This window comes from Pelobates fuscus, chromosome 2 (assembly GCF_036172605.1).
Source record: "Pelobates fuscus isolate aPelFus1 chromosome 2, aPelFus1.pri, whole genome shotgun sequence".
NCBI classification, from domain to species: Eukaryota; Metazoa; Chordata; class Amphibia; order Anura; family Pelobatidae; genus Pelobates; species Pelobates fuscus.
Window position 1 is genome coordinate 286,359,199 of NC_086318.1, and position 23,172 is coordinate 286,382,370.

The window sequence follows — 23,172 nt, forward strand, 5'->3', positions numbered from 1 at the left end:
CCATAGGGAAAAAAGTGGTCTGATTATGACATCATAATGCTAAAAAGAAATAAACAAAAGCTTACGCCACCTGAGGTTCCTAGTTGGTCTCCCATACAAGTACTAACCAGGCCCGAGTCTGGATGGCTTCCAAGATCTGACGAGATCAGGCATTTTCAGACTGGTATGGCCGTAAGTGAAATTAAGAGAATGCGATCTCGCTAATGTTGGTAGAATATCAAACTCTGGTTGCGACAAAAGACAAGACGCTTCTGGATAGGGAAAAAAGTGGTCTGATTATGACATCATAATGCAAAAAAGAAATAAACAAAAGCTTACGGCACCTGAGGTTCCTAGTTGGTCTCCCATACAAGTACTAACCAGGCCCGATTCTGGATGGCTTCCGAGATCTGACGAGATCAGGCATTTTCAGACTGGTATGGCCGTAAGGGAAATTAAGAGAATGCGATCTCGCTAATGTTGGTAGAATATCAAACTCTGGTTGCGACAAAAGACAAGACGCTTCTGGATAGGGAAAAAAGTGGTCTGATTATGACATCATAATGCAAAAAAGAAATAAACTAAAGCTTACGGCACCTGAGGTTCCTAGTTGGTCTCCCATAGGGAAAAAAGTGGTCTGATTATGACATCATAATGCAAAAAAGAAATAAACAAAAGCTTACGGCACCTGAGGTTCCTAGTTGGTCTCCCATACAAGTACTAACCAGGCCCGAGTCTGGATGGCTTCCGAGATCTGACGAGATCAGGCATTTTCTGACTGGTATGGCCGTAAGGGAAATTAAGAGAATGCGATCTCGCTAATGTTGGTAGAATATCAAACTCTGGTTGCGACAAAAGACAAGACGCTTCTGGATAGGGAAAAAAGTGGTCTGATTATGACATCATAATGCAAAAAAGAAATAAACAAAAGCTTACGGCACCTGAGGTTCCTAGTTGGTCTCCCATAGGGAAAAAAGTGGTCTGATTATGACATCATAATGCAAAAAAGAAATAAACAAAAGCTTACGGCACCTGAGGTTCCTAGTTGGTCTCCCATACAAGTACTAACCAGGCCCGAGTCTGGATGGCTTCCGAGATCTGACGAGATCAGGCATTTTCAGACTGGTATGGCCGTAAGTGAAATTAAGAGAATGTGATCTCGCTAATGTTGGTAGAATATCAAACTCTGGTTGCGACAAAAGACAAGACGCTTCTGGATAGGGAAAAAAGTGGTCTGATTATGACATCATAATGCAAAAAAGAAATAAACAAAAGCTTACGGCACCTGAGGTTCCTAGTTGGTCTCCCATACAAGTACTAACCAGGCCCGAGTTTGGATGGCTTCCGAGATCTGACGAGATCAGGCATTTTCAGACTGGTATGGCCGTAAGTGAAATTAAGAGAATGCGATCTCGCTAATGTTGGTAGAATATCAAACTCTGGTTGCGACAAAAGACAAGACGCTTCTGGATAGGGAAAAAAGTGGTCTGATTATGACATCATAATGCAAAAAAGAAATTAACTAAAGCTTACGGCACCTGAGGTTCCTAGTTGGTCTCCCATAGGGAAAAAAGTGGTCTGATTATGACGTCATAATGCAAAAAAGAAATAAACAAAAGCTTACGGCACCTGAGGTTCCTAGTTGGTCTCCCATACAAGTACTAACCAGGCCCGAGTCTGGATGGCTTCCGAGATCTGACGAGATCAGGCATTTTCAGACTGGTATGGCCGTAAGTGAAATTAAGAGAATGTGATCTCGCTAATGTTGGTAGAATATCAAACTCTGGTTGCGACAAAAGACAAGACGCTTCTGGATAGGGAAAAAAGTGGTCTGATTATGACATCATAATGCAAAAAAGAAATAAACAAAAGCTTACGGCACCTGAGGTTCCTAGTTGGTCTCCCATAGGGAAAAAAGTGGTCTGATTATGACATCATAATGCAAAAAAGAAATAAACAAAAGCTTACGGCACCTGAGGTTCCTAGTTGGTCTCCCATACAAGTACTAACCAGGCCCGAGTCTGGATGGCTTCCGAGATCTGACGAGATCAGGCATTTTCAGACTGGTATGGCCGTAAGTGAAATTAAGAGAATGTGATCTCGCTAATGTTGGTAGAATATCAAACTCTGGTTGCGACAAAAGACAAGACGCTTCTGGATAGGAAAAAAAGTGGTCTGATTATGACGTCATAATGCAAAAAAGAAATAAACAAAAGCTTATGGCACCTGAGGTTCCTAGTTGGTCTCCCATACAAGTACTAACCAGGCCCAAGTCTGGATGGCTTCCGAGATCTGACGAGATCAGGCATTTTCAGACTGGTATGGCCGTAAGTGAAATTAAGAGAATGCGATCTCGCTAATGTTGGTAGAATATCAAACTCTGGTTGCGACAAAAGACAAGACGCTTCTGGATAGGGAAAAAAGTGGTCTGATTATGACATCATAATGCAAAAAAGAAATAAACAAAAGCTTACGGCACCTGAGGTTCCTAGTTGGTCTCCCATACAAGTACTAACCAGGCCCGAGTCTGGATGGCTTCCGAGATCTGACGAGATCAGGCATTTTCAGACTGGTATGGCCGTAAGGGAAATTAAGAGAATGCGATCTCGCTAATGTTGGTAGAATATCAAACTCTGGTTGCGACAAAAGACAAGACGCTTCTGGATAGGGAAAAAAGTGGTCTGATTATGACATCATAATGCAAAAAAGAAATAAACTAAAGCTTACGGCACCTGAGGTTCCTAGTTGGTCTCCCATAGGGAAAAAAGTGGTCTGATTATGACGTCATAATGCAAAAAAGAAATAAACAAAAGCTTACGGCACCTGAGGTTCCTAGTTGGTCTCCCATCCAAGTACTAACCAGGCCCGAGTCTGGATTGCTTCCGAGATCTGACGAGATCAGGCATTTTCAGACTGGTATGGCCGTAAGGGAAATTAAGAGAATGCGATCTCACTAATGTTGGTAGAATATCAAACTCTGGTTGCGACAAAAGACAAGACGCTTCTGGATAGGGAAAAAAGTGGTCTGATTATGACATCATAATGCAAAAAAGAAATAAACAAAAGCTTACGGCACCTGAGGTTCCTAGTTGGTCTCCCATAGGGAAAAAAGTGGTCTGATTATGACATCATAATGCTAAAAAGAAATAAACAAAAGCTTACGCCACCTGAGGTTCCTAGTTGGTCTCCCATACAAGTACTAACCAGGCCCGAGTCTGGATGACTACCGAGATCTGACGAGATCAGGCATTTTCAGACTGGTATGGCCGTAAGTGAAATTAAGAGAATGCGATCTCGCTAATGTTGGTAGAATATCAAACTCTGGTTGCGACAAAAGACAAGACGCTTCTGGATAGGAAAAAAAGTGGTCTGATTATGACGTCATAATGCAAAAAAGAAATAAACAAAAGCTTACGGCACCTGAGGTTCCTAGTTGGTCTCCCATACAAGTACTAACCAGGCCCAAGTCTGGATGGCTTCCGAGATCTGACGAGATCAGGCATTTTCAGACTGGTATGGCCGTAAGTGAAATTAAGAGAATGCGATCTCGTTAATGTTGGTAGAATATCAAACTCTGGTTGCGACAAAAGACAAGATGCTTCTGGATAGGGAAAAAAGTGGTCTGATTATGACATCATAATGCAAAAAAGAAATAAACAAAAGCTTACGGCACCTGAGGTTCCTAGTTGGTCTCCCATAGGGAAAAAAGTGGTCTGATTATGACATCATAATGCAAAAAAGAAATAAACAAAAGCTTACGGCACCTGAGGTTCCTAGTTGGTCTCCCATACAAGTACCAACCAGGCCCAAGTCTGGATGGCTTCCAAGATCTGACGAGATCAGGCATTTTCAGACTGGTATGGCCGTAAGTGAAATTAAGAGAATGCAATCTCGCTAATTTTGGTAGAATATCAAACTCTGGTTGCGACAAAAGACAAGACGCTTCTGGATAGGGAAAAAAGTGGTCTGATTATGACATCATAATGCAAAAAAGAAATAAACAAAAGCTTACGGCACCTGAGGTTCCTAGTTGGTCTCCCATACAAGTACTAACCAGGCCCAAGTCTGGATGGCTTCCGATATCTGATGAGATCAGGCATTTTCAGACTGGTATGGCCGTAAATGAAATTAAGAGAATGCGATCTCGCTAATGTTGGTAGAATATCAAACTCTGGTTGCGACAAAAGACAAGACGCTTCTGGATAGGGAAAAAAGTGGTCTGATTATGACATCATAATGCAAAAAAGAAATAAACAAAAGCTTACGGCACCTGAGGTTCCTAGTTGGTCTCCCATAGGGAAAAAAGTGGTCTGATTATGACATCATAATGCAAAAAAGAAATAAACAAAAGCTTACGGCACCTGAGGTTCCTAGTTGGTCTCCCATACAAGTACTAACCAGGCCCAAGTCTGGATGGCTTCCGAGATCTGACAAGATCAGGCATTTTCAGACTGGTATGGCCGTAAGTGAAATTAAGCGAATGCGATCTCGCTAATGTTGGTAGAATATCAAACTCTGGTTGCGACAAAAGACAAGACGCTTCTGGATAGGGAAAAAAGTGGTCTGATTATGACATCATAATGCAAAAAAGAAATAAACAAAAGCTGACAGCACCTGAGGTTCCTAGTTGGTCTCCCATACAAGTACTAACCAGGCCCAAGTCTGGATGGCTTCCGATATCTGATGAGATCAGGCATTTTCAGACTGATATGGCCGTAAATGAAATTAAGAGAATGCGATCTCGCTAATGTTGGTAGAATATCAAACTCTGGTTGCGACAAAAGACAAGACGCTTCTGGATAGGGAAAAAAGTGGTCTGATTATGACATCATAATGCAAAAAAGAAATAAACAAAAGCTTACGGCACCTGAGGTTCCTAGTTGGTCTCCCATAGGGAAAAAAGTGGTCTGATTATGACATCATAATGCAAAAAAGAAATAAACAAAAGCTTACGGCACCTGAGGTTCCTAGTTGGTCTCCCATACAAGTACTAACCAGGCCCAAGTCTGGATGGCTTCCGAGATCTGACAAGATCAGGCATTTTCAGACTGGTATGGCCGTAAGTGAAATTAAGAGAATGCGATCTCGCTAATGTTGGTAGAATATCAAACTCTGGTTGCGACAAAAGACAAGACGCTTCTGGATAGGGAAAAAAGTGGTCTGATTATGACATCATAATGCAAAAAAGAAATAAACAAAAGCTTACGGCACCTGAGGTTCCTAGTTGGTCTCCCATAGGGAAAAAAGTGGTCTGATTATGACATCATAATGCAAAAAAGAAATAAACAAAAGCTTACGGCACCTGAGGTTCCTAGTTGGTCTCCCATACAAGTACTAACCAGGCCCAAGTCGGGATGGCTTCCGAGATCTGACGAGATCAGGCATTTTCAGACTGGTATGGCCGTAAGTGTAATTAAGCGAATGCGATCTCGCTAATGTTGGTAGAATATCAAACTCTGGTTGCGACAAAAGACAAGACGCTTCTGGATAGGGAAAAAAGTGGTCTGATTATGACATCATAATGCAAAAAAGAAATAAACAAAAGCTTACGGCACCTGAGGTTCCTAGTTGGTCTCCCATACAAGTACTAACCAGGCCCGAGTCTGGATGGCTTCTGAGATCTGACGAGATCAGGCATTTTCAGACTGGTATGGCCGTAAGGGAAATTAAGAGAATGCGATCTCGCTAATGTTGGTAGAATATCAAACTCTGGTTGCGACAAAAGACAAGACGCTTCTGGATAGGGAAAAAAGTGGTCTGATTATGACATCATAATGCAAAAAAGAAATTAACAAAAGCTTACGGCACCTGAGGTTCCTAGTTGGTCTCCCCTACAAGTACTAACCAGGCCAGAGTCTGGATGGCTTCCGAGATCTGACGAGATCAGGCATTTTCAGACTGGTATGGCCGTAAGTGAAATTAAGAGAATGCGATCTCGCTAATGTTGGTAGAATATCAAACTCTGGTTGCGACAAAAGACAAGACGCTTCTGGATAGGAAAAAAAGTGGTCTGATTATGACATCATAATGCAAAAAAGAAATAAACAAAAGCTTACGGCACCTGAGGTTCCTAGTTGGTCTCCCATACAAGTACTAACCAGGCCCGAGTCTGGATGGCTTCCAAGATCTGACGAGATCAGGCATTTTCAGACTGGTATGGCCGTAAGTGAAATTAAGAGAATGCGATCTCGCTAATTTTGGTAGAATATCAAACTCTGGTTGCGACAAAAGACAAGACGCTTCTGGATAGGGAAAAAAGTGGTCTGATTATGACATCATAATGCAAAAAAGAAATAAACAAAAGCTTACGGCACCTGAGGTTCCTAGTTGGTCTCCCATACAAGTACTAACCAGGCCCAAGTCTGGATGGCTTCCGATATCTGATGAGATCAGGCATTTTCAGACTGGTATGGCCGTAAATGAAATTAAGAGAATGCGATCTCGCTAATGTTGGTAGAATATAAAACTCTGGTTGCGACAAAAGACAAGACGCTTCTGGATAGGGAAAAAAGTGGTCTGATCATGACATCATAATGCAAAAAAGAAATAAACAAAAGCTTACGGCACCTGAGGTTCCTAGTTGGTCTCCCATACAAGTACTAACCAGGCCCAAGTCTGGATGGCTTCCGAGATCTGACGAGATCAGGCATTTTCAGACTGGTATGGAAGTAAGTGAAATTAAGAGAATGCGATCTCGCTAATGTTGGTAGAATATCAAACTCTGGTTGCGACAAAAGACAAGACGCTTCTGGATAGGGAAAAAAGTGGTCTGATTATGACATCATAATGCAAAAAAGAAATAAACAAAAGCTTACGGCACCTGAGGTTCCTAGTTGGTCTCCCATACAAGTACTAACCAGGCCCAAGTCTGGATGGCTTCCGATGTCTGATGAGATCAGACATTTTCAGACTGGTATGGCCGTAAATGAAATTAAGAGAATGCGATCTCGCTAATGTTGGTAGAATATAAAACTCTGGTTGCGACAAAAGACAAGACGCTTCTGGATAGGGAAAAAAGTGGTCTGATCATGACATCATAATGCAAAAAAGAAATAAACAAAAGCTTACGGCACCTGAGGTTCCTAGTTGGTCTCCCATACAAGTACTAACCAGGCCCAAGTCTGGATGGCTTCCGAGATCTGACGAGATCAGGCATTTTCAGACTGGTATGGAAGTAAGTGAAATTAAGAGAATGCGATCTCGCTAATGTTGGTAGAATATCAAACTCTGGTTGCGACAAAAGACAAGACGCTTCTGGATAGGGAAAAAAGTGGTCTGATTATGACATCATAATGCAAAAAAGAAATAAACAAAAGCTTACGGCACCTGAGGTTCCTAGTTGGTCTCCCATACAAGTACTAACCAGGCCCAAGTCTGGATGGCTTCCGATGTCTGATGAGATCAGACATTTTCAGACTGGTATGGCCGTAAATGAAATTAAGAGAATGCGATCTCGCTAATGTTGGTAGAATATCAAACTCTGGTTGCGACAAAAGACAAGACGCTTCTGGATAGGGAAAAAAGTGGTCTGATTATGACATCATAATGCAAAAAAGAAATAAACAAAAGCTTACGGCACCTGAGGTTCCTAGTTGGTCTCCCATAGGGAAAAAAGTGGTCTGATTATGACATCATAATGCAAAAAAGAAATAAACAAAAGCTTACGGCACCTGAGGTTCCTAGTTGGTCTCCCATACAAGTACTAACCAGGCCCGAGTTTGGATGGCTTCCAAGATCTGACGAGATCAGGCATTTTCAGACTGGTATGGCCGTAAGAGAAATTAAGAGAATGCGATCTCGCTAATGTTGGTAGAATATCAAACTCTGGTTGCGACAAAAGACAAGACGCTTCTGGATAGGGAAAAAAGTGGTCTGATTATGACATCATAATGCAAAAAAGAAATAAACTAAAGCTTACGGCACCTGAGGTTCCTAGTTGGTCTCCCATAGGGAAAAAAGTGGTCGGATTATGACGTCATAATGCAAAAAAGAAATAAACAAAAGCTTACGGCACCTGAGGTTCCTACTTGGTCTCCCATACAAGTACTAACCAGGCCCGAGTCTGGATGGCTTCCGAGATCTGACGAGATCAGGCATTTTCAGACTGGTATGGCCGTAAGTGAAATTAAGAGAATGCGATCTCGCTAATGTTGGTAGAATATCAAACTCTGGTTGCGACAAAAGACAAGACGCTTCTGGATAGGGAAAAAAGTGGTCTGATTATGACATCATAATGCAAAAAAGAAATAAACAAAAGCTTACGGCACCTGAGGTTCCTAGTTGGTCTCCCATACAAGTACTAACCAGGCCCAAGTCTGGATGGCTTCCGAGATCTGACGAGATCAGGCATTTTCAGACTGGTATGGCCGTAAGTGTAATTAAGCGAATGCGATCTCGCTAATGTTGGTAGAATATCAAACTCTGGTTGCGACAAAAGACAAGACGCTTCTGGATAGGGAAAAAAGTGGTCTGATTATGACATCATAATGCAAAAAAGAAATAAACAAAAGCTTACGGCACCTGAGGTTCCTAGTTGGTCTCCCATACAAGTACTAACCAGGCCCGAGTCTGGATGGCTTCTGAGATCTGACGAGATCAGGCATTTTCAGACTGGTATGGCCGTAAGGGAAATTAAGAGAATGCGATCTCGCTAATGTTGGTAGAATATCAAACTCTGGTTGCGACAAAAGACAAGACGCTTCTGGATAGGGAAAAAAGTGGTCTGATTATGACATCATAATGCAAAAAAGAAATAAACAAAAGCTTACGGCACCTGAGGTTCCTAGTTGGTCTCCCATACAAGTACTAACCAGGCCCGAGTCTGGATGGCTTCCAAGATCTGACGAGATCAGGCATTTTCAGACTGGTATGGCCGTAAGTGAAATTAAGAGAATGCGATCTCGCTAATTTTGGTAGAATATCAAACTCTGGTTGCAACAAAAGACAAGACGCTTCTGGATAGGGAAAAAAGTGGTCTGATTATGACATCATAATGCAAAAAAGAAATAAACAAAAGCTTACGGCACCTGAGGTTCCTAGTTGGTCTCCCATACAAGTACTAACCAGGCCCAAGTCTGGATGGCTTCCGATATCTGATGAGATCAGGCATTTTCAGACTGGTATGGCCGTAAATGAAATTAAAAGAATGCGATCTCGCTAATGTTGGTAGAATATCAAACTCTGGTTGCGACAAAAGACAAGACGCTTCTGGATAGGGAAAAAAGTGGTCTGATCATGACATCATAATGCAAAAAAGAAATAAACAAAAGCTTACGGCACCTGAGGTTCCTAGTTGGTCTCCCATACAAGTACTAACCAGGCCCAAGTCTGGATGGCTTCCGAGATCTGACGAGATCAGGCATTTTCAGACTGGTATAGAAGTAAGTGAAATTAAGAGAATGCGATCTCGCTAATGTTGGTAGAATATCAAACTCTGGTTGCGACAAAAGACAAGACGCTTCTGGATAGGGAAAAAAGTGGTCTGATTATGACATCATAATGCAAAAAAGAAATAAACAAAAGCTTACGGCACCTGAGGTTCCTAGTTGGTCTCCCATACAAGTACTAACCAGGCCCAAGTCTGGATGGCTTCCGATGTCTGATGAGATCAGACATTTTCAGACTGGTATGGCCGTAAATGAAATTAAGAGAATGCGATCTCGCTAATGTTGGTAGAATATCAAACTCTGGTTGCGACAAAAGACAAGACGCTTCTGGATAGGGAAAAAAGTGGTCTGATTATGACATCATAATGCAAAAAAGAAATAAACAAAAGCTTACGGCACCTGAGGTTCCTAGTTGGTCTCCCATAGGGAAAAAAGTGGTCTGATTATGACATCATAATGCAAAAAAGAAATAAACAAAAGCTTACGGCACCTGAGGTTCCTAGTTGGTCTCCCATACAAGTACTAACCAGGCCCGAGTTTGGATGGCTTCCAAGATCTGACGAGATCAGGCATTTTCAGACTGGTATGGCCGTAAGGGAAATTAAGAGAATGCGATCTCGCTAATGTTGGTAGAATATCAAACTCTGGTTGCGACAAAAGACAAGACGCTTCTGGATAGGGAAAAAAGTGGTCTGATTATGACATCATAATGCAAAAAAGAAATAAACAAAAGCTTACGGCACCTGAGGTTCCTAGTTGGTCTCCCATAGGGAAAAAAGTGGTCTGATTATGACGTCATAATGCAAAAAAGAAATAAACAAAAGCTTACGGCACCTGAGGTTCCTAGTTGGTCTCCCATACAAGTACTAACCAGGCCCGAGTCTGGATGGCTTCCGAGATCTGACGAGATCAGGCATTTTCAGACTGGTATGGCCGTAAGTGAAATTAAGAGAATGCGATCTCGCTAATGTTGGTAGAATATCAAACTCTGGTTGCGACAAAATACAAGACGCTTCTGGATAGGGAAAAAAGTGGTCTGATTATGACATCATAATGCAAAAAAGAAATAAACAAAAGCTTACGGCACCTGAGGTTCCTAGTTGGTCTCCCATAGGGAAAAAAGTGGTCTGATTATGACATCATAATGCAAAAAAGAAATAAACAAAAGCTTACGGCACCTGAGGTTCCTAGTTGGTCTCCCATACAAGTACTAAACAAGCCCAAGTCTGGATGGCTTCCGATATCTGATGAGATCAGGCATTTTCAGACTGGTATGGCCGTAAATGAAATTAAGAGAATGCGATCTCGCTAATTTTGGTAGAATATCAAACTCTGGTTGCGACAAAAGACAAGACGCTTCTGGATAGGGAAAAAGTGGTCTGATTATGACATCATAATGCAAAAAAGAAATAAACAAAAGCTTACGGCACCTGAGGTTCTTAGTTGGTCTCCCATAGGGAAAAAAGTGGTCTGATTATGACATCATAATGCAAAAAAGAAATAAACAAAAGCTTACGGCACCTGAGGATCCTAGTTGGTCTCCCATACAAGTACTAAACAGGCCCAAGTCTGGATGGCTTCCGATATCTGATGAGATCAGGCATTTTCAGACTGGTATGGCCGTAAATGAAATTAAGAGAATGCGATCTCGCTAATTTTGGTAGAATATCAAACTCTGGTTGCGACAAAAGACAAGACGCTTCTGGATAGGGAAAAAAGTGGTCTGATTATGACATCATAATGCAAAAAAGAAATAAACAAAAGCTTACGGCACCTGAGGTTCCTAGTTGGTCTCCCATAGGGAAAAAAGTGGTCTGATTATGACATCATAATGCAAAAAAGAAATAAACAAAAGCTTACGGCACCTGAGGTTCCTAGTTGGTCTCCCATACAAGTACTAAACAAGCCCAAGTCTGGATGGCTTCCGATATCTGATGAGATCAGGCATTTTCAGACTGGTATGGCCGTAAATGAAATTAAGAGAATGCGATCTCGCTAATTTTGGTAGAATATCAAACTCTGGTTGCGACAAAAGACAAGACGCTTCTGGATAGGGAAAAAGTGGTCTGATTATGACATCATAATGCAAAAAAGAAATAAACAAAAGCTTACGGCACCTGAGGTTCTTAGTTGGTCTCCCATAGGGAAAAAAGTGGTCTGATTATGACATCATAATGCAAAAAAGAAATAAACAAAAGCTTACGGCACCTGAGGTTCCTAGTTGGTCTCCCATACAAGTACTAAACAGGCCCAAGTCTGGATGGCTTCCGATATCTGATGAGATCAGGCATTTTCAGACTGGTATGGCCGTAAATGAAATTAAGAGAATGCGATCTCGCTAATTTTGGTAGAATATCAAACTCTGGTTGCGACAAAAGACAAGACGCTTCTGGATAGGGAAAAAAGTGGTCTGATTATGACATCATAATGCAAAAAAGAAATAAACAAAAGCTTACAGCACCTGAGGTTCCTAGTTGGTCTCCCATACAAGTACTAACCAGGCCCAAGTCTGGATGGCTTCCGATATCTGATGAGATAAGGCATTTTCAGACTGGTATGGCCGTAAATGAAATTAAGAGAATGCGATCTCGCTAATGTTGGTAGAATATCAAACTCTGGTTGCGACAAAAGACAAGACGCTTCTGGATAGGGAAAAAAGTGGTCTGATTATGACATCATAATGCAAAAAAGAAATAAACAAAAGCTTACGGCACCTGAGGTTCCTAGTTGGTCTCCCATAGGGAAAAAAGTGGTCTGATTATGACATCATAATGCAAAAAAGAAATAAACAAAAGCTTACGGCACCTGAGGTTCCTAGTTGGTCTCCCATACAAGTACTAACCAGGCCCAAGTCTGGATGGCTTCCGAGATCTGACGAGATCAGGCATTTTCAGACTGGTATGGCCGTAAGTGAAATTAAGAGAATGCGATCTCGCTAATGTTGGTAGAATATCAAACTCTGGTTGCGACAAAAGACAAGACGCTTCTGGATAGGGAAAAAAGTGGTCTGATTATGACATCATAATGCAAAAAAGAAATAAACAAAAGCTTTCGGCACCTGAAGTTCCTAGTTGGTCTCCCATACAAGTACTAACCAGGCCCGAGTCTGGATGGCTTTTGAGATCTGACGAGATCAGGCATTTTCAGACTGGAATGGCCGTAAGGGAAATTAAGAGAATGCGATCTCGCTAATGTTGGTAGAATATCAAACTCTGGTTGCGACAAAAGACAAGACGCTTCTGGATAGGGAAAAAAGTGGTCTGATTATGACATCATAATGCAAAAAAGAAATAAACAAAAGCTTACGGCACCTGAGGTTCCTAGTTGGTCTCCCATAGGGAAAAAAGTGGTCTGATTATGACATCATAATGCAAAAAAGAAATAAACAAAAGCTTACGGCACCTGAGGTTCCTAGTTGGTCTCCCATACAAGTACTAACCAGGCCCAAGTCTCGATGGCTTCCGAGATCTGACGAGATCAGGCATTTTCAGACTGGTTTGGCCGTAAGTGAAATTAAGAGAATGCGATCTCGTTAATGTTGGTAGAATATCAAACTCTGGTTGCGACAAAAGACAAGACGCTTCTGGATAGGAAAAAAAGTGGTCTGATTATGACATCATAATGCAAAAAAGAAATAAACAAAAGCTTACGGCACCTGAGGTTCCTAGTTGGTCTCCCATAGGGAAAAAAGTGGTCTGATTATGACATCATAATGCAAAAAAGAAATAAACAAAAGCTTACGGCACCTGAGGTTCCTAGTTGGTCTCCCATACAAGTACTAACCAGGCCCAAGTCTGGATGGCTTCCGAGATCTGACGAGATCAGGCATTTTCAGACAGGTATGGCCGTAAGTGAAATTAAGCGAATGCGATCTCGCTAATGTTGGTAGAATATCAAACTCTGGTTGCGACAAAAGACAAGACGCTTCTGGATAGGGAAAAAAGTGGTCTGATTATGACATCATAATGCAAAAAAGAAATAAACAAAAGCTTACGGCACCTGAGGTTCCTAGTTGGTCTCCCATACAAGTACTAACCAGGCCCGAGTCTATATGGCTTCTGAGATCTGACGAGATCAGGCATTTTCAGACTGGTATGGCCGTAAGGGAAATTAAGAGAATGCGATCTCGCTAATGTTGGTAGAATATCAAACTCTGGTTGCGACAAAAGACAAGACGCTTCTGGATAGGGAAAAAAGTGGTCTGATTATGACATCATAATGCAAAAAAGAAATAAACAAAAGCTTACGGCACCTGAGGTTCCTAGTTGGTCTCCCCTACAAGTACTAACCAGGCCAGAGTCTGGATGGCTTCCGAGATCTGACGAGATCAGGCATTTTCAGACTGGTATGGCCGTAAGTGAAATTAAGAGAATGCAATCTCGCTAATGTTGGTAGAATATCAAACTCTGGTTGCGACAAAAGACAAGACGCTTCTGGATAGGGAAAAAAGTGGTCTGATTATGACATCATAATGCAAAAAAGAAATAAACAAAAGCTTACGGCACCTGAGGTTCTTAGTTGGTCTCCCATAGGGAAAAAAGTGGTCTGATTATGACATCATAATGCAAAAAAGAAATAAACAAAAGCTTACGGCACCTGAGGTTCCTAGTTGCTCTCCCATACAAGTACTAACCAGGCCCAAGTCTGGATGGCTTCCGAGATCTGACGAGATCAGGCATTTTCAGACTGGTATGGCCATAAGTGAAATTAAGAGAATGCGATCTCACTAATGTTGGTAGAATATCAAACTCTGGTTGCGGCAAAAGACAAGACGCTTCTGGATAGGGAAAAAAGTGGTCTGATTATGACATCATAATGCAAAAAAGAAATAAACAAAAGCTTACGGCACCTGAGGTTCCTAGTTGGTCTCCCATACAAGTACTAACCAGGCTCGAGTCTGGATGGCTTCCAAGATCTGACAAGATCAGGCATTTTCAGACTGGTATGGCCGTAAGTGAAATTAAGAGAATGCGATCTCGCTAATGTTGGTAGAATACCAAACTCTGGATGCGACAAAAGACAAGACGCTTCTGGATAGGGAAAAAAGTGGTCTGATTATGACATCATAATGCAAAAAAGAAATAAACAAAAGCTTACGGCACCTGAGGTTCCTAGTTGGTCTCCCATACAAGTACTAACCAGGCCCGAGTCTGGATGGTTTCCGAGATCTGGCATTTTCAGACTGGTATGGCCGTAAGTGAAATTAAGAGAATGCGATCTCGCTAATGTTGGTAGAATATCAAACTCTGGTTGCGACAAAAGACAAGACGCTTCTGGATAGGGAAAAAAGTGGTCTGATTATGACATCATAATGCAAAAAAGAAATGAACAAAAGCTTACGGCACCTGAGGTTCCTAGTTGGTCTCCCATAGGGAAAAAAGTGGTCTGATTATGACATCATAATGCAAAAAAGAAATAAACAAAAGCTTACGGCACCTGAGGTTCCTAGTTGGTCTCCCATAGGGAAAAAAGTGGTCTGATTATGACATCATAATGCAAAAAAGAAATAAACAAAAGCTTACGGCACCTGAGGTTCCTAGTTGGTCTCCCATACAAGTACTAACCAGGCCCGAGTCTGGATGGCTTCCGAGATCTGACGAGATAAGGCATTTTCAGACTGGTATGGCCGTAAGTGAAATTAAGAGAATGCGATCTCGCTAATGTTGGTAGAATATCAAACTCTGGTTGCGACAAAAGACAAGACGCTTCTGGATAGGGAAAAAAGTGGTCTGATTATGACATCATAATGCAAAAAAGAAATAAACAAAAGCTTACGGCACCTGAGGTTCCTAGTTGGTCTCCCATAGGGAAAAAAGTGGTCTGATTATGACATCATAATGCAAAAAAGAAATAAACAAAAGCTTACGGCACCTGAGGTTCCTAGTTGGTCTCCCATAGGGAAAAAAGTGGTCTGATTATGACATCATAATGCAAAAAAGAAATAAACAAAAGCTTACGGCACCTGAGGTTCCTAGTTGGTCTCCCATACAAGTACTAACCAGGCCCGAGTCTGGATGGCTTCCGAGATCTGACGAGATCAGGCATTTTCAGACTGGTATGGCCGTAAGTGAAATTAAGAGAATGCGATCTCGCTAATGTTGGTAGAATATCAAACTCTGGTTGCGACAAAAGACAAGACGCTTCTGGATAGGGAAAAAAGTGGTCTGATTATGACATCATAATGCAAAAAAGAAATAAACAAAAGCTTACGGCACCTGAGGTTCCTAGTTGGTCTCCCATAGGGAAAAAAGTGGTCTGATTATGACATCATAATGCAAAAAAGAAATAAACAAAAGCTTACGGCACCTGAGGTTCCTAGTTGGTCTCCCATAGGGAAAAAAGTGGTCTGATTATGACATCATAATGCAAAAAAGAAATAAACAAAAGCTTACGGCACCTGAGGTTCCTAGTTGGTCTCCCATACAAGTACTAACCAGGCCCGAGTCTGGATGGCTTCCGAGATCTGGCATTTTCAGACTGGTATGGCCGTAAGTGAAATTAAGAGAATGCGATCTCGCTAATGTTGGTAGAATATCAAACTCTGGTTGCGACAAAAGACAAGACGCTTCTGGATAGGGAAAAAAGTGGTCTGATTATGACATCATAATGCAAAAAATAAAATAAAAAAAAGCTTACGGCACCTGAGGTTCCTAGTTGGTCTCCCATACAAGTACTAACCAGGCCCGAGTCTGGATGGCTTCCGAGATCTGACGAGATCAGGCATTTTCAGACTGGTATGGCCGTAAGTGAAATTAAGAGAATGCGATCTCGCTAATGTTGGTAGAATATCAAACTCTGGTTGCGACAAAAGACAAGACGCTTCTGGATAGGGAAAAAAGTGGTCTGATTATGACATCATAATGCAAAAAAGAAATAAACAAAAGCTTACGGCACCTGAGGTTTCTAGTTGGTCTCCCATACAAGTACTAACCTGGTCCGAGTCTGGATGGCTTCCGAGATCTGACGAGATCAGGCATTTTCAGACTGGTATGGCCATAAGTGAAATTAAGAGAATGCGATCTCGCTAATGTTGGTAGAATATCAAACTCTGGTTGCGACAAAAGACAAGACGCTTCTGCATAGGGAAAAAAGTGGTCTGATTATGACATCATAATGCAAAAAAGAAATAAACAAAAGCTTACGGCACCTGAGGTTCCTAGTTGGTCTCCCATAGGGAAAAAAGTGGTCTGATTATGACATCATAATGCAAAAAAGAAATAAACAAAAGCTTACGGCACCTGAGGTTCCTAGTTGGTCTCCCATAGGGAAAAAAGTGGTCTGATTATGACATCATAATGCAAAAAAGAAATAAACAAAAGCTTACGGCACCTGAGGTTCCTAGTTGGTCTCCCATACAAGTACTAACCAGGCCCGAGTCTGGATGGCTTCCGAGATCTGGCATTTTCAGACTGGTATGGCCGTAAGTGAAATTAAGAGAATGCGATCTCGCTAATGTTGGTAGAATATCAAACTCTGGTTGCGACAAAAGACAAGACGCTTCTGGATAGGGAAAAAAGTGGTCTGATTATGACATCATAATGCAAAAAATAAAATAAAAAAAAGCTTACGGCACCTGAGGTTCCTAGTTGGTCTCCCATACAAGTACTAACCAGGCCCGAGTCTGGATGGCTTCCGAGATCTGACGAGATCAGGCATTTTCAGACTGGTATGGCCGTAAGTGAAATTAAGAGAATGCGATCTCGCTAATGTTGGTAGAATATCAAACTCTGGTTGCGACAAAAGACAAGACGCTTCTGGATAGGGAAAAAAGTGGTCTGATTATGACATCATAATGCAAAAAAGAAATAAACAAAAGCTTACAGCACCTGAGGTTTCTAGTTGGTCTCCCATACAAGTACTAACCTGGTCCGAGTCTGGATGGCTTCCGAGATCTGACGAGATCAGGCATTTTCAGACTGGTATGGCCATAAGTGAAATTAAGAGAATGCGATCTCGCTAATGTTGGTAGAATATCAAACTCTGGTTGCGACAAAAGACAAGACGCTTCTGCATAGGGAAAAAAGTGGTCTGATTATGACATCATAATGCAAAAAATAAATAAACAAAAGCTTACGGCACCTGAGGTTCCTAGTTGGTCTCAAATACAAGTACTAACCAGGCCCGAGTCTGGATGGCTTCCGAGATCTGACGAGATCAGGCATTTTCAGACTGGTATGGCCATAAGGGAAATTAAGAGAATGCGATCTCGCTAATATTGGTAGAATATCAAACTCTGGTTGCGACAAAAGACAAGACGCTTCTGGATAGGGAAAAAAGTGGTCTGATTATGACATCATAATGCAAAAAAGAAATAAAAAAAAGCTTACGGCACCTGAGGTTCCTAGTTGGTCTCCCATACAAGTACTAACCAGGCCCAAGTCTGGATGGCGTCCAAGAGCTGACGAGATCAGGCATTTTCAGACTGGTAAGGCCGTAAGGGAAACGAAGAGAATGCGATCTCGCTAATGTTGGTAGAATATCAAACTCTGGTTGCGACAAAAGACAAGACGCTTCTGAATAGGGAAATAAGTGGTCTGATTATGACATCATAATGCAAAAAAGAAATAAACAAAAGCTTACGGCACCTGAGGTTCCTAGTTGGTCTCCCATAGGGAAAAAAATGGTCTGATTATGACATCATAATGCAAAAAAGAAATAAACAAAAGCTTACGGCACCTGAGGTTCCTAGTTGGTCTCCCATACAAGTACTAACCAGGCCCGAGTCTGGATGGCTTCCGAGATCTGACGAGATCAGGCATTTTCAGACTGGTATGGCCGTAAGTGAAATTAAGAGAATGCGATCTCGCTAATGTTGGTAGAATATCAAACTCTGGTTGCGACAAAAGACGACGCTTCTGGATAGGGAAAAAAGTGGTCTGATTATGACATCATAATGCAAAAAAGAAATAAACAAAAGCTTACGGCACCTAGTTGGTCTCCCATACAAATACTAACCAGGCTTGAGTCTGGATGGCTTCCGAGATCTGACGAGATTAGGCATTTTCAGACTGGTATGGCTGTAAGTGAAATTAAGAGAATGCGATCTCGCTAATGTTGGTAGAATATCAAACTCTGGTTGCGACAAAAGACAAGACGCTTCTGGATAGGGAAAAAAGTGGTCTGATTATGACATCATAATGCAAAAAAGAAATAAACAAAAGCTTACAGCACCTGAGGTTCCTAGTTGGTCTCCCATACAAGTATTAAACAGGCCCGAGTCTGGATGGCTTCCGAGATCTGACGAGATCAGGCATTTTCAGACTGGTATGGCCGTAAGTGAAATTAAGAGAATGCGATCTCGCTAATGTTGGTAGAATATCAAACTCTGGTTGCGACAAAAGACAAGACGCTTCTGGATAGGGAAATAAGTGGTCTGATTATGACATCATAATGCAAAAAAGAAATAAACAAAAGCTTACGGCACCTGAGGTTCCTAGTTGGTCTCCCATAGGGAAAAAAGTGGTCTGATTATGACATCATAATGCAAAAAATAAATAAACAAAAGCTTACGGCACCTGAGGTTCATAGTTGGTCTCCCATACAAGTACTAACCAGGCCCGAGTCTGGATGGCTTCTGAGATCTGACGAGATCAGGCATTTTCAGACTGGTATGGCCGTAAGGAAAATTAAGCGAATGCGATCTCGCTAATGTTGGTAGAATATCAAACTCTGGTTGCGACAAAAGACAAGACGCTTCTGGATAGGGAAAAAAGTGGTCTGATTATGACATCATAATGCAAAAAATAAATAAACAAAAGCTTACGGCACCTGAGGTTCCTAGTTGGTCTCCCATACAAGTACTAACCAGACCCGTATCTGGATGGCTTCCGAGATCTGATGAGATCAGGCATTTTCAGACTGGTATGGCCGTAAGTGAAATTAAGAGAATGCGATCTCGCTAATGTTGGTAGAATATCAAACTCTGGTTGCGACAAAAGACAAGATGCTTCTGGATAGGGAAAAAAGTGGTCTGATTATGACATCATAATGCAAAAAAGAAATAAACTAAAGCTTACGGCACCTGAGGTTCCTAGTTGGTCTCCCATACAAGTACTAACCAGGCCCGAGTCTGGATGGCTTCCGAGATCTGACATTTTCAGACTGGTATGGCCGTAAGTGAAATTAAGAGAATGCGATCTCGCTAATGTTGGTAGAATATCAAACTCTGGTTGCGACAAAAGACAAGACGCTTCTGGATAGGGAAAAAAGTGGTCTGATTATGACATCATAATGCAAAAAAAAAATAAACAAAAGCTTACGGCACCTGAGGTTCCTAGTTGGTCTCCCATACAAGTACTAACCAGGCCCGAGTCTGGATGGCTTCCAAGATCTGATGAGATCAGGCATTTTCAGACTGGTATGGCCGTAAGTGAAATTAAGAGAATGCGATCTCGCTAATGTTGGTAGAATATCAAACTCTGGTTGCGACAAAAGACAAGACGCTTCTGGATAGGGAAAAAAGTGGTCTGATTATGACATCATAATGCAAAAAAGAAATAAACAAAAGCTTACGGCACCTGAGGTTCCTAGTTGGTCTCCCATACAAGTACTAACCAGCCCCGAGTCTGGATGGCTTCCGAGATCTGACGAGATCAGGCATTTTCAGACTGGTATGGCCATAAGTGAAATTAAGAGAATGCGATCTCGCTAATGTTGGTAGAATATCAAACTCTGGTTGCGACAAAAGACAAGACGCTTCTGGATAGGGAAAAAAGTGGTCTGATTATGACATCATAATGCAAAAAATAAAATAAAAAAAAGCTTACGGCACCTGAGGTTCCTAGTTGGTCTCCCATACAAGTACTAACCAGGCCCGAGTCTGCATGGCTTCCGAGATCTGACGAGATCAGGCATTTTCAGACAAATATGGCCGTAAGTGAAATTAAGAGAATGCGATCTCGCTAATGTTGGTAGAATATCAAACTCTGGTTGCGACAAAAGACAAGACGCTTCTGGATAGGGAAAAAAGTGGTCTGATTATGACATCATAATGCAAAAAAGAAATAAACAAAAGCTGACGGCACCTGAGGTTCCTAGTTGGTCTCCCATACAAGTACTAACCAGGCCCGAGTCTGGATGGCTTCCGAGATCTGACGAGATCAGGCATTTTCAGACTGGTATGGCCGTAAGTGAAATTAAGAGAATGCGATCTCGCTAATGTTGGTAGAATATCAAACTCTGGTTGCGACAAAAGACAAGACGCTTCTGCATAGGGAAAAAAGTGGTCTGATTATGACATCAAAATGCAAAAAATAAATAAACAAAAGCTTACGGCACCTGAGGTTCCAAGTTGATCTCAAATACAAGTACTAACCAGGCCCGAGTCTGGATGGCTTCCGAGATCTGACGAGATCAGGCATTTTTAGACTGGTATGGCCGTAAGGGAAATTAAGAGAATGCGATCTCGCTAATGTTGGTAGAATATCAAACTCTGGTTGCGACAAAAGACAAGACGCTTCTGGATAGGGAAAAAAGTGGTCTGATTATGACATCATAATGCAAAAAAGAAATAAACAAAAGCTTACGGCACCTGAGGTTCCTAGTTGGTCTCCCATAGGGAAAAAAGTGGTCTGATTATGACATCATAATGCAAAAAAGAAATAAACTAAAGCTTACGGCACCTGAGGTTCCTAGTTGGTCTCCCATACAAGTACTAACCAGGCCCGAGTCTGGATGGCTTCCGAGATCTGACGAGATCAGGCATTTTCAGACTGGTATGGCCGTAAGTGAAATTAAGAGAATGCGTTCTCGCTAATGTTGGTAGAATATCAAACTCTGGTTGCGACAAAAGACAAGACGCTTCTGGATAGGGAAAAAAGTGGTCTGATTATGACATCATAATGCAAAAAAGAAATAAACAAAAGCTTACGGCACCTGAGGTTCCTAGTTGGTCTCCCATACAAGTACTAACCAGGCCCGAGTCTGGATGGCTTCCGAGATCTGACGAGATCAGGCATTTTCAGACTGGTATGGCCGTAAGTGAAATTAAGAGAATGCGATCTCGCTAATGTTGGTAGAATATCAAACTCTGGTTGCGACAAAAGACAAGATGCTTCTGGATAGGGAAAAAAGTGGTCTGATTATGACATCATAATGCAAAAAAGAAATAAACAAAAGCTTACGGCACCTGAGGTTCCTAGTTGGTCACCCATACAAGTACTAACCAGGCACGAGTCTGGATGGCTTCCGAGATCTGACGAGATCAGGCATTTTCAGACTGGTATGGCCGTAAGTGAAATTAAGAGAATGTGATCTCGCTAATGTTGGTAGAATATCAAACTCTGGTTGCGACAAAAGACAAGACGCTTCTGGATAGGGAAAAAAGTGGTCTGATTATGACATCATAATGCAAAAAAGAAATAAACAAAAGCTTACGGCACCTGAGGTTCCTAGTTGGTCTCCCATACAAGTACTAACCAGGCCCGAGTCTGGATGACTTCCGAGATCTGATGAGATCAGGCATTTTCAGACTGGTATGGCCGTAAGTGAAATTAAGAGAATGCGATCTCGCTAATGTTGGTAGAATATCAAACTCTGGTTGCGACAAAAGACAAGACGCTTCTGGATAGGGAAAAAAGTGGTCTGATTATGACATCATAATGCAAAAAAGAAATGAACAAAAGCTTACGGCACCTGAGGTTCCTAGTTGGTCTCCCATACAAGTACTAACCAGGCCCGAGTCTGGATGGCTTCCGAGATCTGACGAGATCAGGCATTTTCAGACTGGTATGGCCGTAAGTGAAATTAAGAGAATGCGATCTCGCTAATGTTGGTAGAATATCAAACTCTGGTTGCGACAAAAGACAAGACGCTTCTGGATATGGAAAAAAGTGGTCTGATTATGACATCATAATGCAAAAAAGAAATAAACAAAAGCTTACGGCACCTGAGGTTCCTAGTTGGTCTCCCATACAAGTACTAACCAGGCCCGAGTCTGGATGGCTTCCGAGATCTGACGAGATCAGGCATTTTCAGACTGGTATGGCCGTAAGTGAAATTAAGAGAATGCGATCTCGCTAATGTTGGTAGAATATCAAACTCTGGTTGCGACAAAAGACAAGACGCTTCTGGATAGGGAAAAAAGTGGTCTGATTATGACATCATAATGCAAAAAAGAAATAAACAAAACCTGACGGCACCTGAGGTTCCTAGTTGGTCTCCCATACAAGTACTAACCAGGCCCGAGTCTGGATGGCTTCCGAGATCTGACGAGATCAGGCATTTTCAGACTGGTATGGCCGTAAGTGAAATTAAGAGAATGCGATCTCGCTAATGTTGGTAGAATATCAAACTCTGGTTGCGACAAAAGACAAGATGCTTCTGGATAGGGAAAAAAGTGGTCTGATTATGACATCATTATGCAAAAAAGAAATAAACAAAAGCTTACGGCACCTGAGGTTCCTAGTTGGTCACCCATACAAGTACTAACCAGGCACGAGTCTGGATGGCTTCCGAGATCTGACGAGATCAGGCATTTTCAGACTGGTATGGCCATAAGTGAAATTAAGATAATGCGATCTCGCTAATGTTGGTAGAATATCAAACTCTGGTTGCGACAAAAGACAAGACGCTTCTGGATAGGGAAAAAAGTGGTCTGATTATGACATCATAATGCAAAAAAGAAATAAACAAAAGCTTACGGCACCTGAGGTTCCTAGTTGGTCTCCCATACAAGTACTAACCAGACCCAAGTCTGGATGGCTTCCGAGATCTGACGAGATCAGGCATTTTCAGACTGGTATGGCCATAAGTGAAATTAAGAGAATGCGATCTCGCTAATGTTGGTAGAATATCAAACTCTGGTTGC

The 23,172-nt window shown here is 41.8% G+C and overlaps 75 pseudogenes; all 75 read right to left on the minus strand.

The window, feature by feature from the left end:
• Nucleotides 1-58: 58 nt before the first annotated feature.
• On the minus strand, nucleotides 59-177 carry LOC134587799 (5S ribosomal RNA; annotated as a pseudogene).
• A 134-nt stretch (nucleotides 178-311) lies between these two features.
• On the minus strand, nucleotides 312-430 carry LOC134597923 (5S ribosomal RNA; annotated as a pseudogene).
• Nucleotides 431-655: 225 nt separating this feature from the next.
• Nucleotides 656-774, minus strand: LOC134596902 (5S ribosomal RNA; annotated as a pseudogene).
• A 225-nt stretch (nucleotides 775-999) lies between these two features.
• Nucleotides 1,000-1,118, minus strand: LOC134590338 (5S ribosomal RNA; annotated as a pseudogene).
• Nucleotides 1,119-1,252: 134 nt separating this feature from the next.
• Nucleotides 1,253-1,371, minus strand: LOC134596173 (5S ribosomal RNA; annotated as a pseudogene).
• A 225-nt stretch (nucleotides 1,372-1,596) lies between these two features.
• Nucleotides 1,597-1,715, minus strand: LOC134590351 (5S ribosomal RNA; annotated as a pseudogene).
• A 225-nt stretch (nucleotides 1,716-1,940) lies between these two features.
• Nucleotides 1,941-2,059, minus strand: LOC134590362 (5S ribosomal RNA; annotated as a pseudogene).
• Nucleotides 2,060-2,193: 134 nt separating this feature from the next.
• Nucleotides 2,194-2,312, minus strand: LOC134595552 (5S ribosomal RNA; annotated as a pseudogene).
• A 134-nt stretch (nucleotides 2,313-2,446) lies between these two features.
• Nucleotides 2,447-2,565, minus strand: LOC134594590 (5S ribosomal RNA; annotated as a pseudogene).
• Nucleotides 2,566-2,790: 225 nt separating this feature from the next.
• Nucleotides 2,791-2,909, minus strand: LOC134595138 (5S ribosomal RNA; annotated as a pseudogene).
• Nucleotides 2,910-3,134: 225 nt separating this feature from the next.
• LOC134597234 (5S ribosomal RNA) lies at nucleotides 3,135-3,253 on the minus strand (annotated as a pseudogene).
• A 134-nt stretch (nucleotides 3,254-3,387) lies between these two features.
• Nucleotides 3,388-3,506, minus strand: LOC134597436 (5S ribosomal RNA; annotated as a pseudogene).
• Nucleotides 3,507-3,731: 225 nt separating this feature from the next.
• Nucleotides 3,732-3,850, minus strand: LOC134597126 (5S ribosomal RNA; annotated as a pseudogene).
• Nucleotides 3,851-3,984: 134 nt separating this feature from the next.
• Nucleotides 3,985-4,103, minus strand: LOC134596144 (5S ribosomal RNA; annotated as a pseudogene).
• A 225-nt stretch (nucleotides 4,104-4,328) lies between these two features.
• Nucleotides 4,329-4,447, minus strand: LOC134595664 (5S ribosomal RNA; annotated as a pseudogene).
• Nucleotides 4,448-4,581: 134 nt separating this feature from the next.
• On the minus strand, nucleotides 4,582-4,700 carry LOC134588480 (5S ribosomal RNA; annotated as a pseudogene).
• A 225-nt stretch (nucleotides 4,701-4,925) lies between these two features.
• LOC134595665 (5S ribosomal RNA) lies at nucleotides 4,926-5,044 on the minus strand (annotated as a pseudogene).
• A 225-nt stretch (nucleotides 5,045-5,269) lies between these two features.
• Nucleotides 5,270-5,388, minus strand: LOC134595567 (5S ribosomal RNA; annotated as a pseudogene).
• Nucleotides 5,389-5,522: 134 nt separating this feature from the next.
• LOC134588383 (5S ribosomal RNA) lies at nucleotides 5,523-5,641 on the minus strand (annotated as a pseudogene).
• A 134-nt stretch (nucleotides 5,642-5,775) lies between these two features.
• LOC134588152 (5S ribosomal RNA) lies at nucleotides 5,776-5,894 on the minus strand (annotated as a pseudogene).
• Nucleotides 5,895-6,028: 134 nt separating this feature from the next.
• On the minus strand, nucleotides 6,029-6,147 carry LOC134596026 (5S ribosomal RNA; annotated as a pseudogene).
• A 134-nt stretch (nucleotides 6,148-6,281) lies between these two features.
• On the minus strand, nucleotides 6,282-6,400 carry LOC134596146 (5S ribosomal RNA; annotated as a pseudogene).
• A 134-nt stretch (nucleotides 6,401-6,534) lies between these two features.
• Nucleotides 6,535-6,653, minus strand: LOC134587928 (5S ribosomal RNA; annotated as a pseudogene).
• A 134-nt stretch (nucleotides 6,654-6,787) lies between these two features.
• Nucleotides 6,788-6,906, minus strand: LOC134587738 (5S ribosomal RNA; annotated as a pseudogene).
• Nucleotides 6,907-7,040: 134 nt separating this feature from the next.
• Nucleotides 7,041-7,159, minus strand: LOC134587929 (5S ribosomal RNA; annotated as a pseudogene).
• A 134-nt stretch (nucleotides 7,160-7,293) lies between these two features.
• Nucleotides 7,294-7,412, minus strand: LOC134587739 (5S ribosomal RNA; annotated as a pseudogene).
• A 225-nt stretch (nucleotides 7,413-7,637) lies between these two features.
• On the minus strand, nucleotides 7,638-7,756 carry LOC134597918 (5S ribosomal RNA; annotated as a pseudogene).
• Nucleotides 7,757-7,981: 225 nt separating this feature from the next.
• On the minus strand, nucleotides 7,982-8,100 carry LOC134594423 (5S ribosomal RNA; annotated as a pseudogene).
• Nucleotides 8,101-8,234: 134 nt separating this feature from the next.
• On the minus strand, nucleotides 8,235-8,353 carry LOC134597449 (5S ribosomal RNA; annotated as a pseudogene).
• Nucleotides 8,354-8,487: 134 nt separating this feature from the next.
• LOC134588395 (5S ribosomal RNA) lies at nucleotides 8,488-8,606 on the minus strand (annotated as a pseudogene).
• Nucleotides 8,607-8,740: 134 nt separating this feature from the next.
• Nucleotides 8,741-8,859, minus strand: LOC134596028 (5S ribosomal RNA; annotated as a pseudogene).
• Nucleotides 8,860-8,993: 134 nt separating this feature from the next.
• LOC134596147 (5S ribosomal RNA) lies at nucleotides 8,994-9,112 on the minus strand (annotated as a pseudogene).
• Nucleotides 9,113-9,246: 134 nt separating this feature from the next.
• On the minus strand, nucleotides 9,247-9,365 carry LOC134588458 (5S ribosomal RNA; annotated as a pseudogene).
• A 134-nt stretch (nucleotides 9,366-9,499) lies between these two features.
• Nucleotides 9,500-9,618, minus strand: LOC134587741 (5S ribosomal RNA; annotated as a pseudogene).
• Nucleotides 9,619-9,843: 225 nt separating this feature from the next.
• Nucleotides 9,844-9,962, minus strand: LOC134587724 (5S ribosomal RNA; annotated as a pseudogene).
• A 225-nt stretch (nucleotides 9,963-10,187) lies between these two features.
• On the minus strand, nucleotides 10,188-10,306 carry LOC134590374 (5S ribosomal RNA; annotated as a pseudogene).
• Nucleotides 10,307-10,531: 225 nt separating this feature from the next.
• Nucleotides 10,532-10,650, minus strand: LOC134597785 (5S ribosomal RNA; annotated as a pseudogene).
• A 224-nt stretch (nucleotides 10,651-10,874) lies between these two features.
• Nucleotides 10,875-10,993, minus strand: LOC134588285 (5S ribosomal RNA; annotated as a pseudogene).
• Nucleotides 10,994-11,218: 225 nt separating this feature from the next.
• Nucleotides 11,219-11,337, minus strand: LOC134597786 (5S ribosomal RNA; annotated as a pseudogene).
• Nucleotides 11,338-11,561: 224 nt separating this feature from the next.
• LOC134596562 (5S ribosomal RNA) lies at nucleotides 11,562-11,680 on the minus strand (annotated as a pseudogene).
• Nucleotides 11,681-11,814: 134 nt separating this feature from the next.
• On the minus strand, nucleotides 11,815-11,933 carry LOC134588586 (5S ribosomal RNA; annotated as a pseudogene).
• A 225-nt stretch (nucleotides 11,934-12,158) lies between these two features.
• LOC134597460 (5S ribosomal RNA) lies at nucleotides 12,159-12,277 on the minus strand (annotated as a pseudogene).
• Nucleotides 12,278-12,411: 134 nt separating this feature from the next.
• On the minus strand, nucleotides 12,412-12,530 carry LOC134587967 (5S ribosomal RNA; annotated as a pseudogene).
• A 225-nt stretch (nucleotides 12,531-12,755) lies between these two features.
• LOC134597907 (5S ribosomal RNA) lies at nucleotides 12,756-12,874 on the minus strand (annotated as a pseudogene).
• Nucleotides 12,875-13,099: 225 nt separating this feature from the next.
• Nucleotides 13,100-13,218, minus strand: LOC134589529 (5S ribosomal RNA; annotated as a pseudogene).
• Nucleotides 13,219-13,352: 134 nt separating this feature from the next.
• On the minus strand, nucleotides 13,353-13,471 carry LOC134594228 (5S ribosomal RNA; annotated as a pseudogene).
• Nucleotides 13,472-13,605: 134 nt separating this feature from the next.
• On the minus strand, nucleotides 13,606-13,724 carry LOC134588153 (5S ribosomal RNA; annotated as a pseudogene).
• Nucleotides 13,725-13,949: 225 nt separating this feature from the next.
• Nucleotides 13,950-14,068, minus strand: LOC134597698 (5S ribosomal RNA; annotated as a pseudogene).
• Nucleotides 14,069-14,202: 134 nt separating this feature from the next.
• Nucleotides 14,203-14,321, minus strand: LOC134588835 (5S ribosomal RNA; annotated as a pseudogene).
• Nucleotides 14,322-14,880: 559 nt separating this feature from the next.
• Nucleotides 14,881-14,999, minus strand: LOC134597790 (5S ribosomal RNA; annotated as a pseudogene).
• A 316-nt stretch (nucleotides 15,000-15,315) lies between these two features.
• On the minus strand, nucleotides 15,316-15,434 carry LOC134590386 (5S ribosomal RNA; annotated as a pseudogene).
• Nucleotides 15,435-15,994: 560 nt separating this feature from the next.
• On the minus strand, nucleotides 15,995-16,113 carry LOC134590399 (5S ribosomal RNA; annotated as a pseudogene).
• Nucleotides 16,114-16,247: 134 nt separating this feature from the next.
• LOC134598077 (5S ribosomal RNA) lies at nucleotides 16,248-16,366 on the minus strand (annotated as a pseudogene).
• Nucleotides 16,367-16,926: 560 nt separating this feature from the next.
• Nucleotides 16,927-17,045, minus strand: LOC134590411 (5S ribosomal RNA; annotated as a pseudogene).
• A 134-nt stretch (nucleotides 17,046-17,179) lies between these two features.
• LOC134598368 (5S ribosomal RNA) lies at nucleotides 17,180-17,298 on the minus strand (annotated as a pseudogene).
• A 134-nt stretch (nucleotides 17,299-17,432) lies between these two features.
• LOC134589114 (5S ribosomal RNA) lies at nucleotides 17,433-17,551 on the minus strand (annotated as a pseudogene).
• Nucleotides 17,552-17,685: 134 nt separating this feature from the next.
• Nucleotides 17,686-17,804, minus strand: LOC134588986 (5S ribosomal RNA; annotated as a pseudogene).
• Nucleotides 17,805-18,029: 225 nt separating this feature from the next.
• On the minus strand, nucleotides 18,030-18,148 carry LOC134590422 (5S ribosomal RNA; annotated as a pseudogene).
• A 376-nt stretch (nucleotides 18,149-18,524) lies between these two features.
• On the minus strand, nucleotides 18,525-18,643 carry LOC134597235 (5S ribosomal RNA; annotated as a pseudogene).
• A 225-nt stretch (nucleotides 18,644-18,868) lies between these two features.
• LOC134594782 (5S ribosomal RNA) lies at nucleotides 18,869-18,987 on the minus strand (annotated as a pseudogene).
• Nucleotides 18,988-19,121: 134 nt separating this feature from the next.
• Nucleotides 19,122-19,240, minus strand: LOC134597781 (5S ribosomal RNA; annotated as a pseudogene).
• Nucleotides 19,241-19,617: 377 nt separating this feature from the next.
• LOC134595213 (5S ribosomal RNA) lies at nucleotides 19,618-19,736 on the minus strand (annotated as a pseudogene).
• Nucleotides 19,737-19,870: 134 nt separating this feature from the next.
• LOC134587763 (5S ribosomal RNA) lies at nucleotides 19,871-19,989 on the minus strand (annotated as a pseudogene).
• Nucleotides 19,990-20,124: 135 nt separating this feature from the next.
• Nucleotides 20,125-20,243, minus strand: LOC134595738 (5S ribosomal RNA; annotated as a pseudogene).
• Nucleotides 20,244-20,377: 134 nt separating this feature from the next.
• Nucleotides 20,378-20,496, minus strand: LOC134595852 (5S ribosomal RNA; annotated as a pseudogene).
• Nucleotides 20,497-20,630: 134 nt separating this feature from the next.
• Nucleotides 20,631-20,749, minus strand: LOC134589347 (5S ribosomal RNA; annotated as a pseudogene).
• Nucleotides 20,750-20,974: 225 nt separating this feature from the next.
• LOC134590434 (5S ribosomal RNA) lies at nucleotides 20,975-21,093 on the minus strand (annotated as a pseudogene).
• A 134-nt stretch (nucleotides 21,094-21,227) lies between these two features.
• Nucleotides 21,228-21,346, minus strand: LOC134590446 (5S ribosomal RNA; annotated as a pseudogene).
• Nucleotides 21,347-21,480: 134 nt separating this feature from the next.
• LOC134596860 (5S ribosomal RNA) lies at nucleotides 21,481-21,599 on the minus strand (annotated as a pseudogene).
• A 134-nt stretch (nucleotides 21,600-21,733) lies between these two features.
• LOC134593332 (5S ribosomal RNA) lies at nucleotides 21,734-21,852 on the minus strand (annotated as a pseudogene).
• A 134-nt stretch (nucleotides 21,853-21,986) lies between these two features.
• LOC134590458 (5S ribosomal RNA) lies at nucleotides 21,987-22,105 on the minus strand (annotated as a pseudogene).
• Nucleotides 22,106-22,239: 134 nt separating this feature from the next.
• On the minus strand, nucleotides 22,240-22,358 carry LOC134590469 (5S ribosomal RNA; annotated as a pseudogene).
• Nucleotides 22,359-22,492: 134 nt separating this feature from the next.
• Nucleotides 22,493-22,611, minus strand: LOC134596467 (5S ribosomal RNA; annotated as a pseudogene).
• A 134-nt stretch (nucleotides 22,612-22,745) lies between these two features.
• Nucleotides 22,746-22,864, minus strand: LOC134597634 (5S ribosomal RNA; annotated as a pseudogene).
• Nucleotides 22,865-22,998: 134 nt separating this feature from the next.
• Nucleotides 22,999-23,117, minus strand: LOC134596287 (5S ribosomal RNA; annotated as a pseudogene).
• Nucleotides 23,118-23,172: the final 55 nt, after the last annotated feature.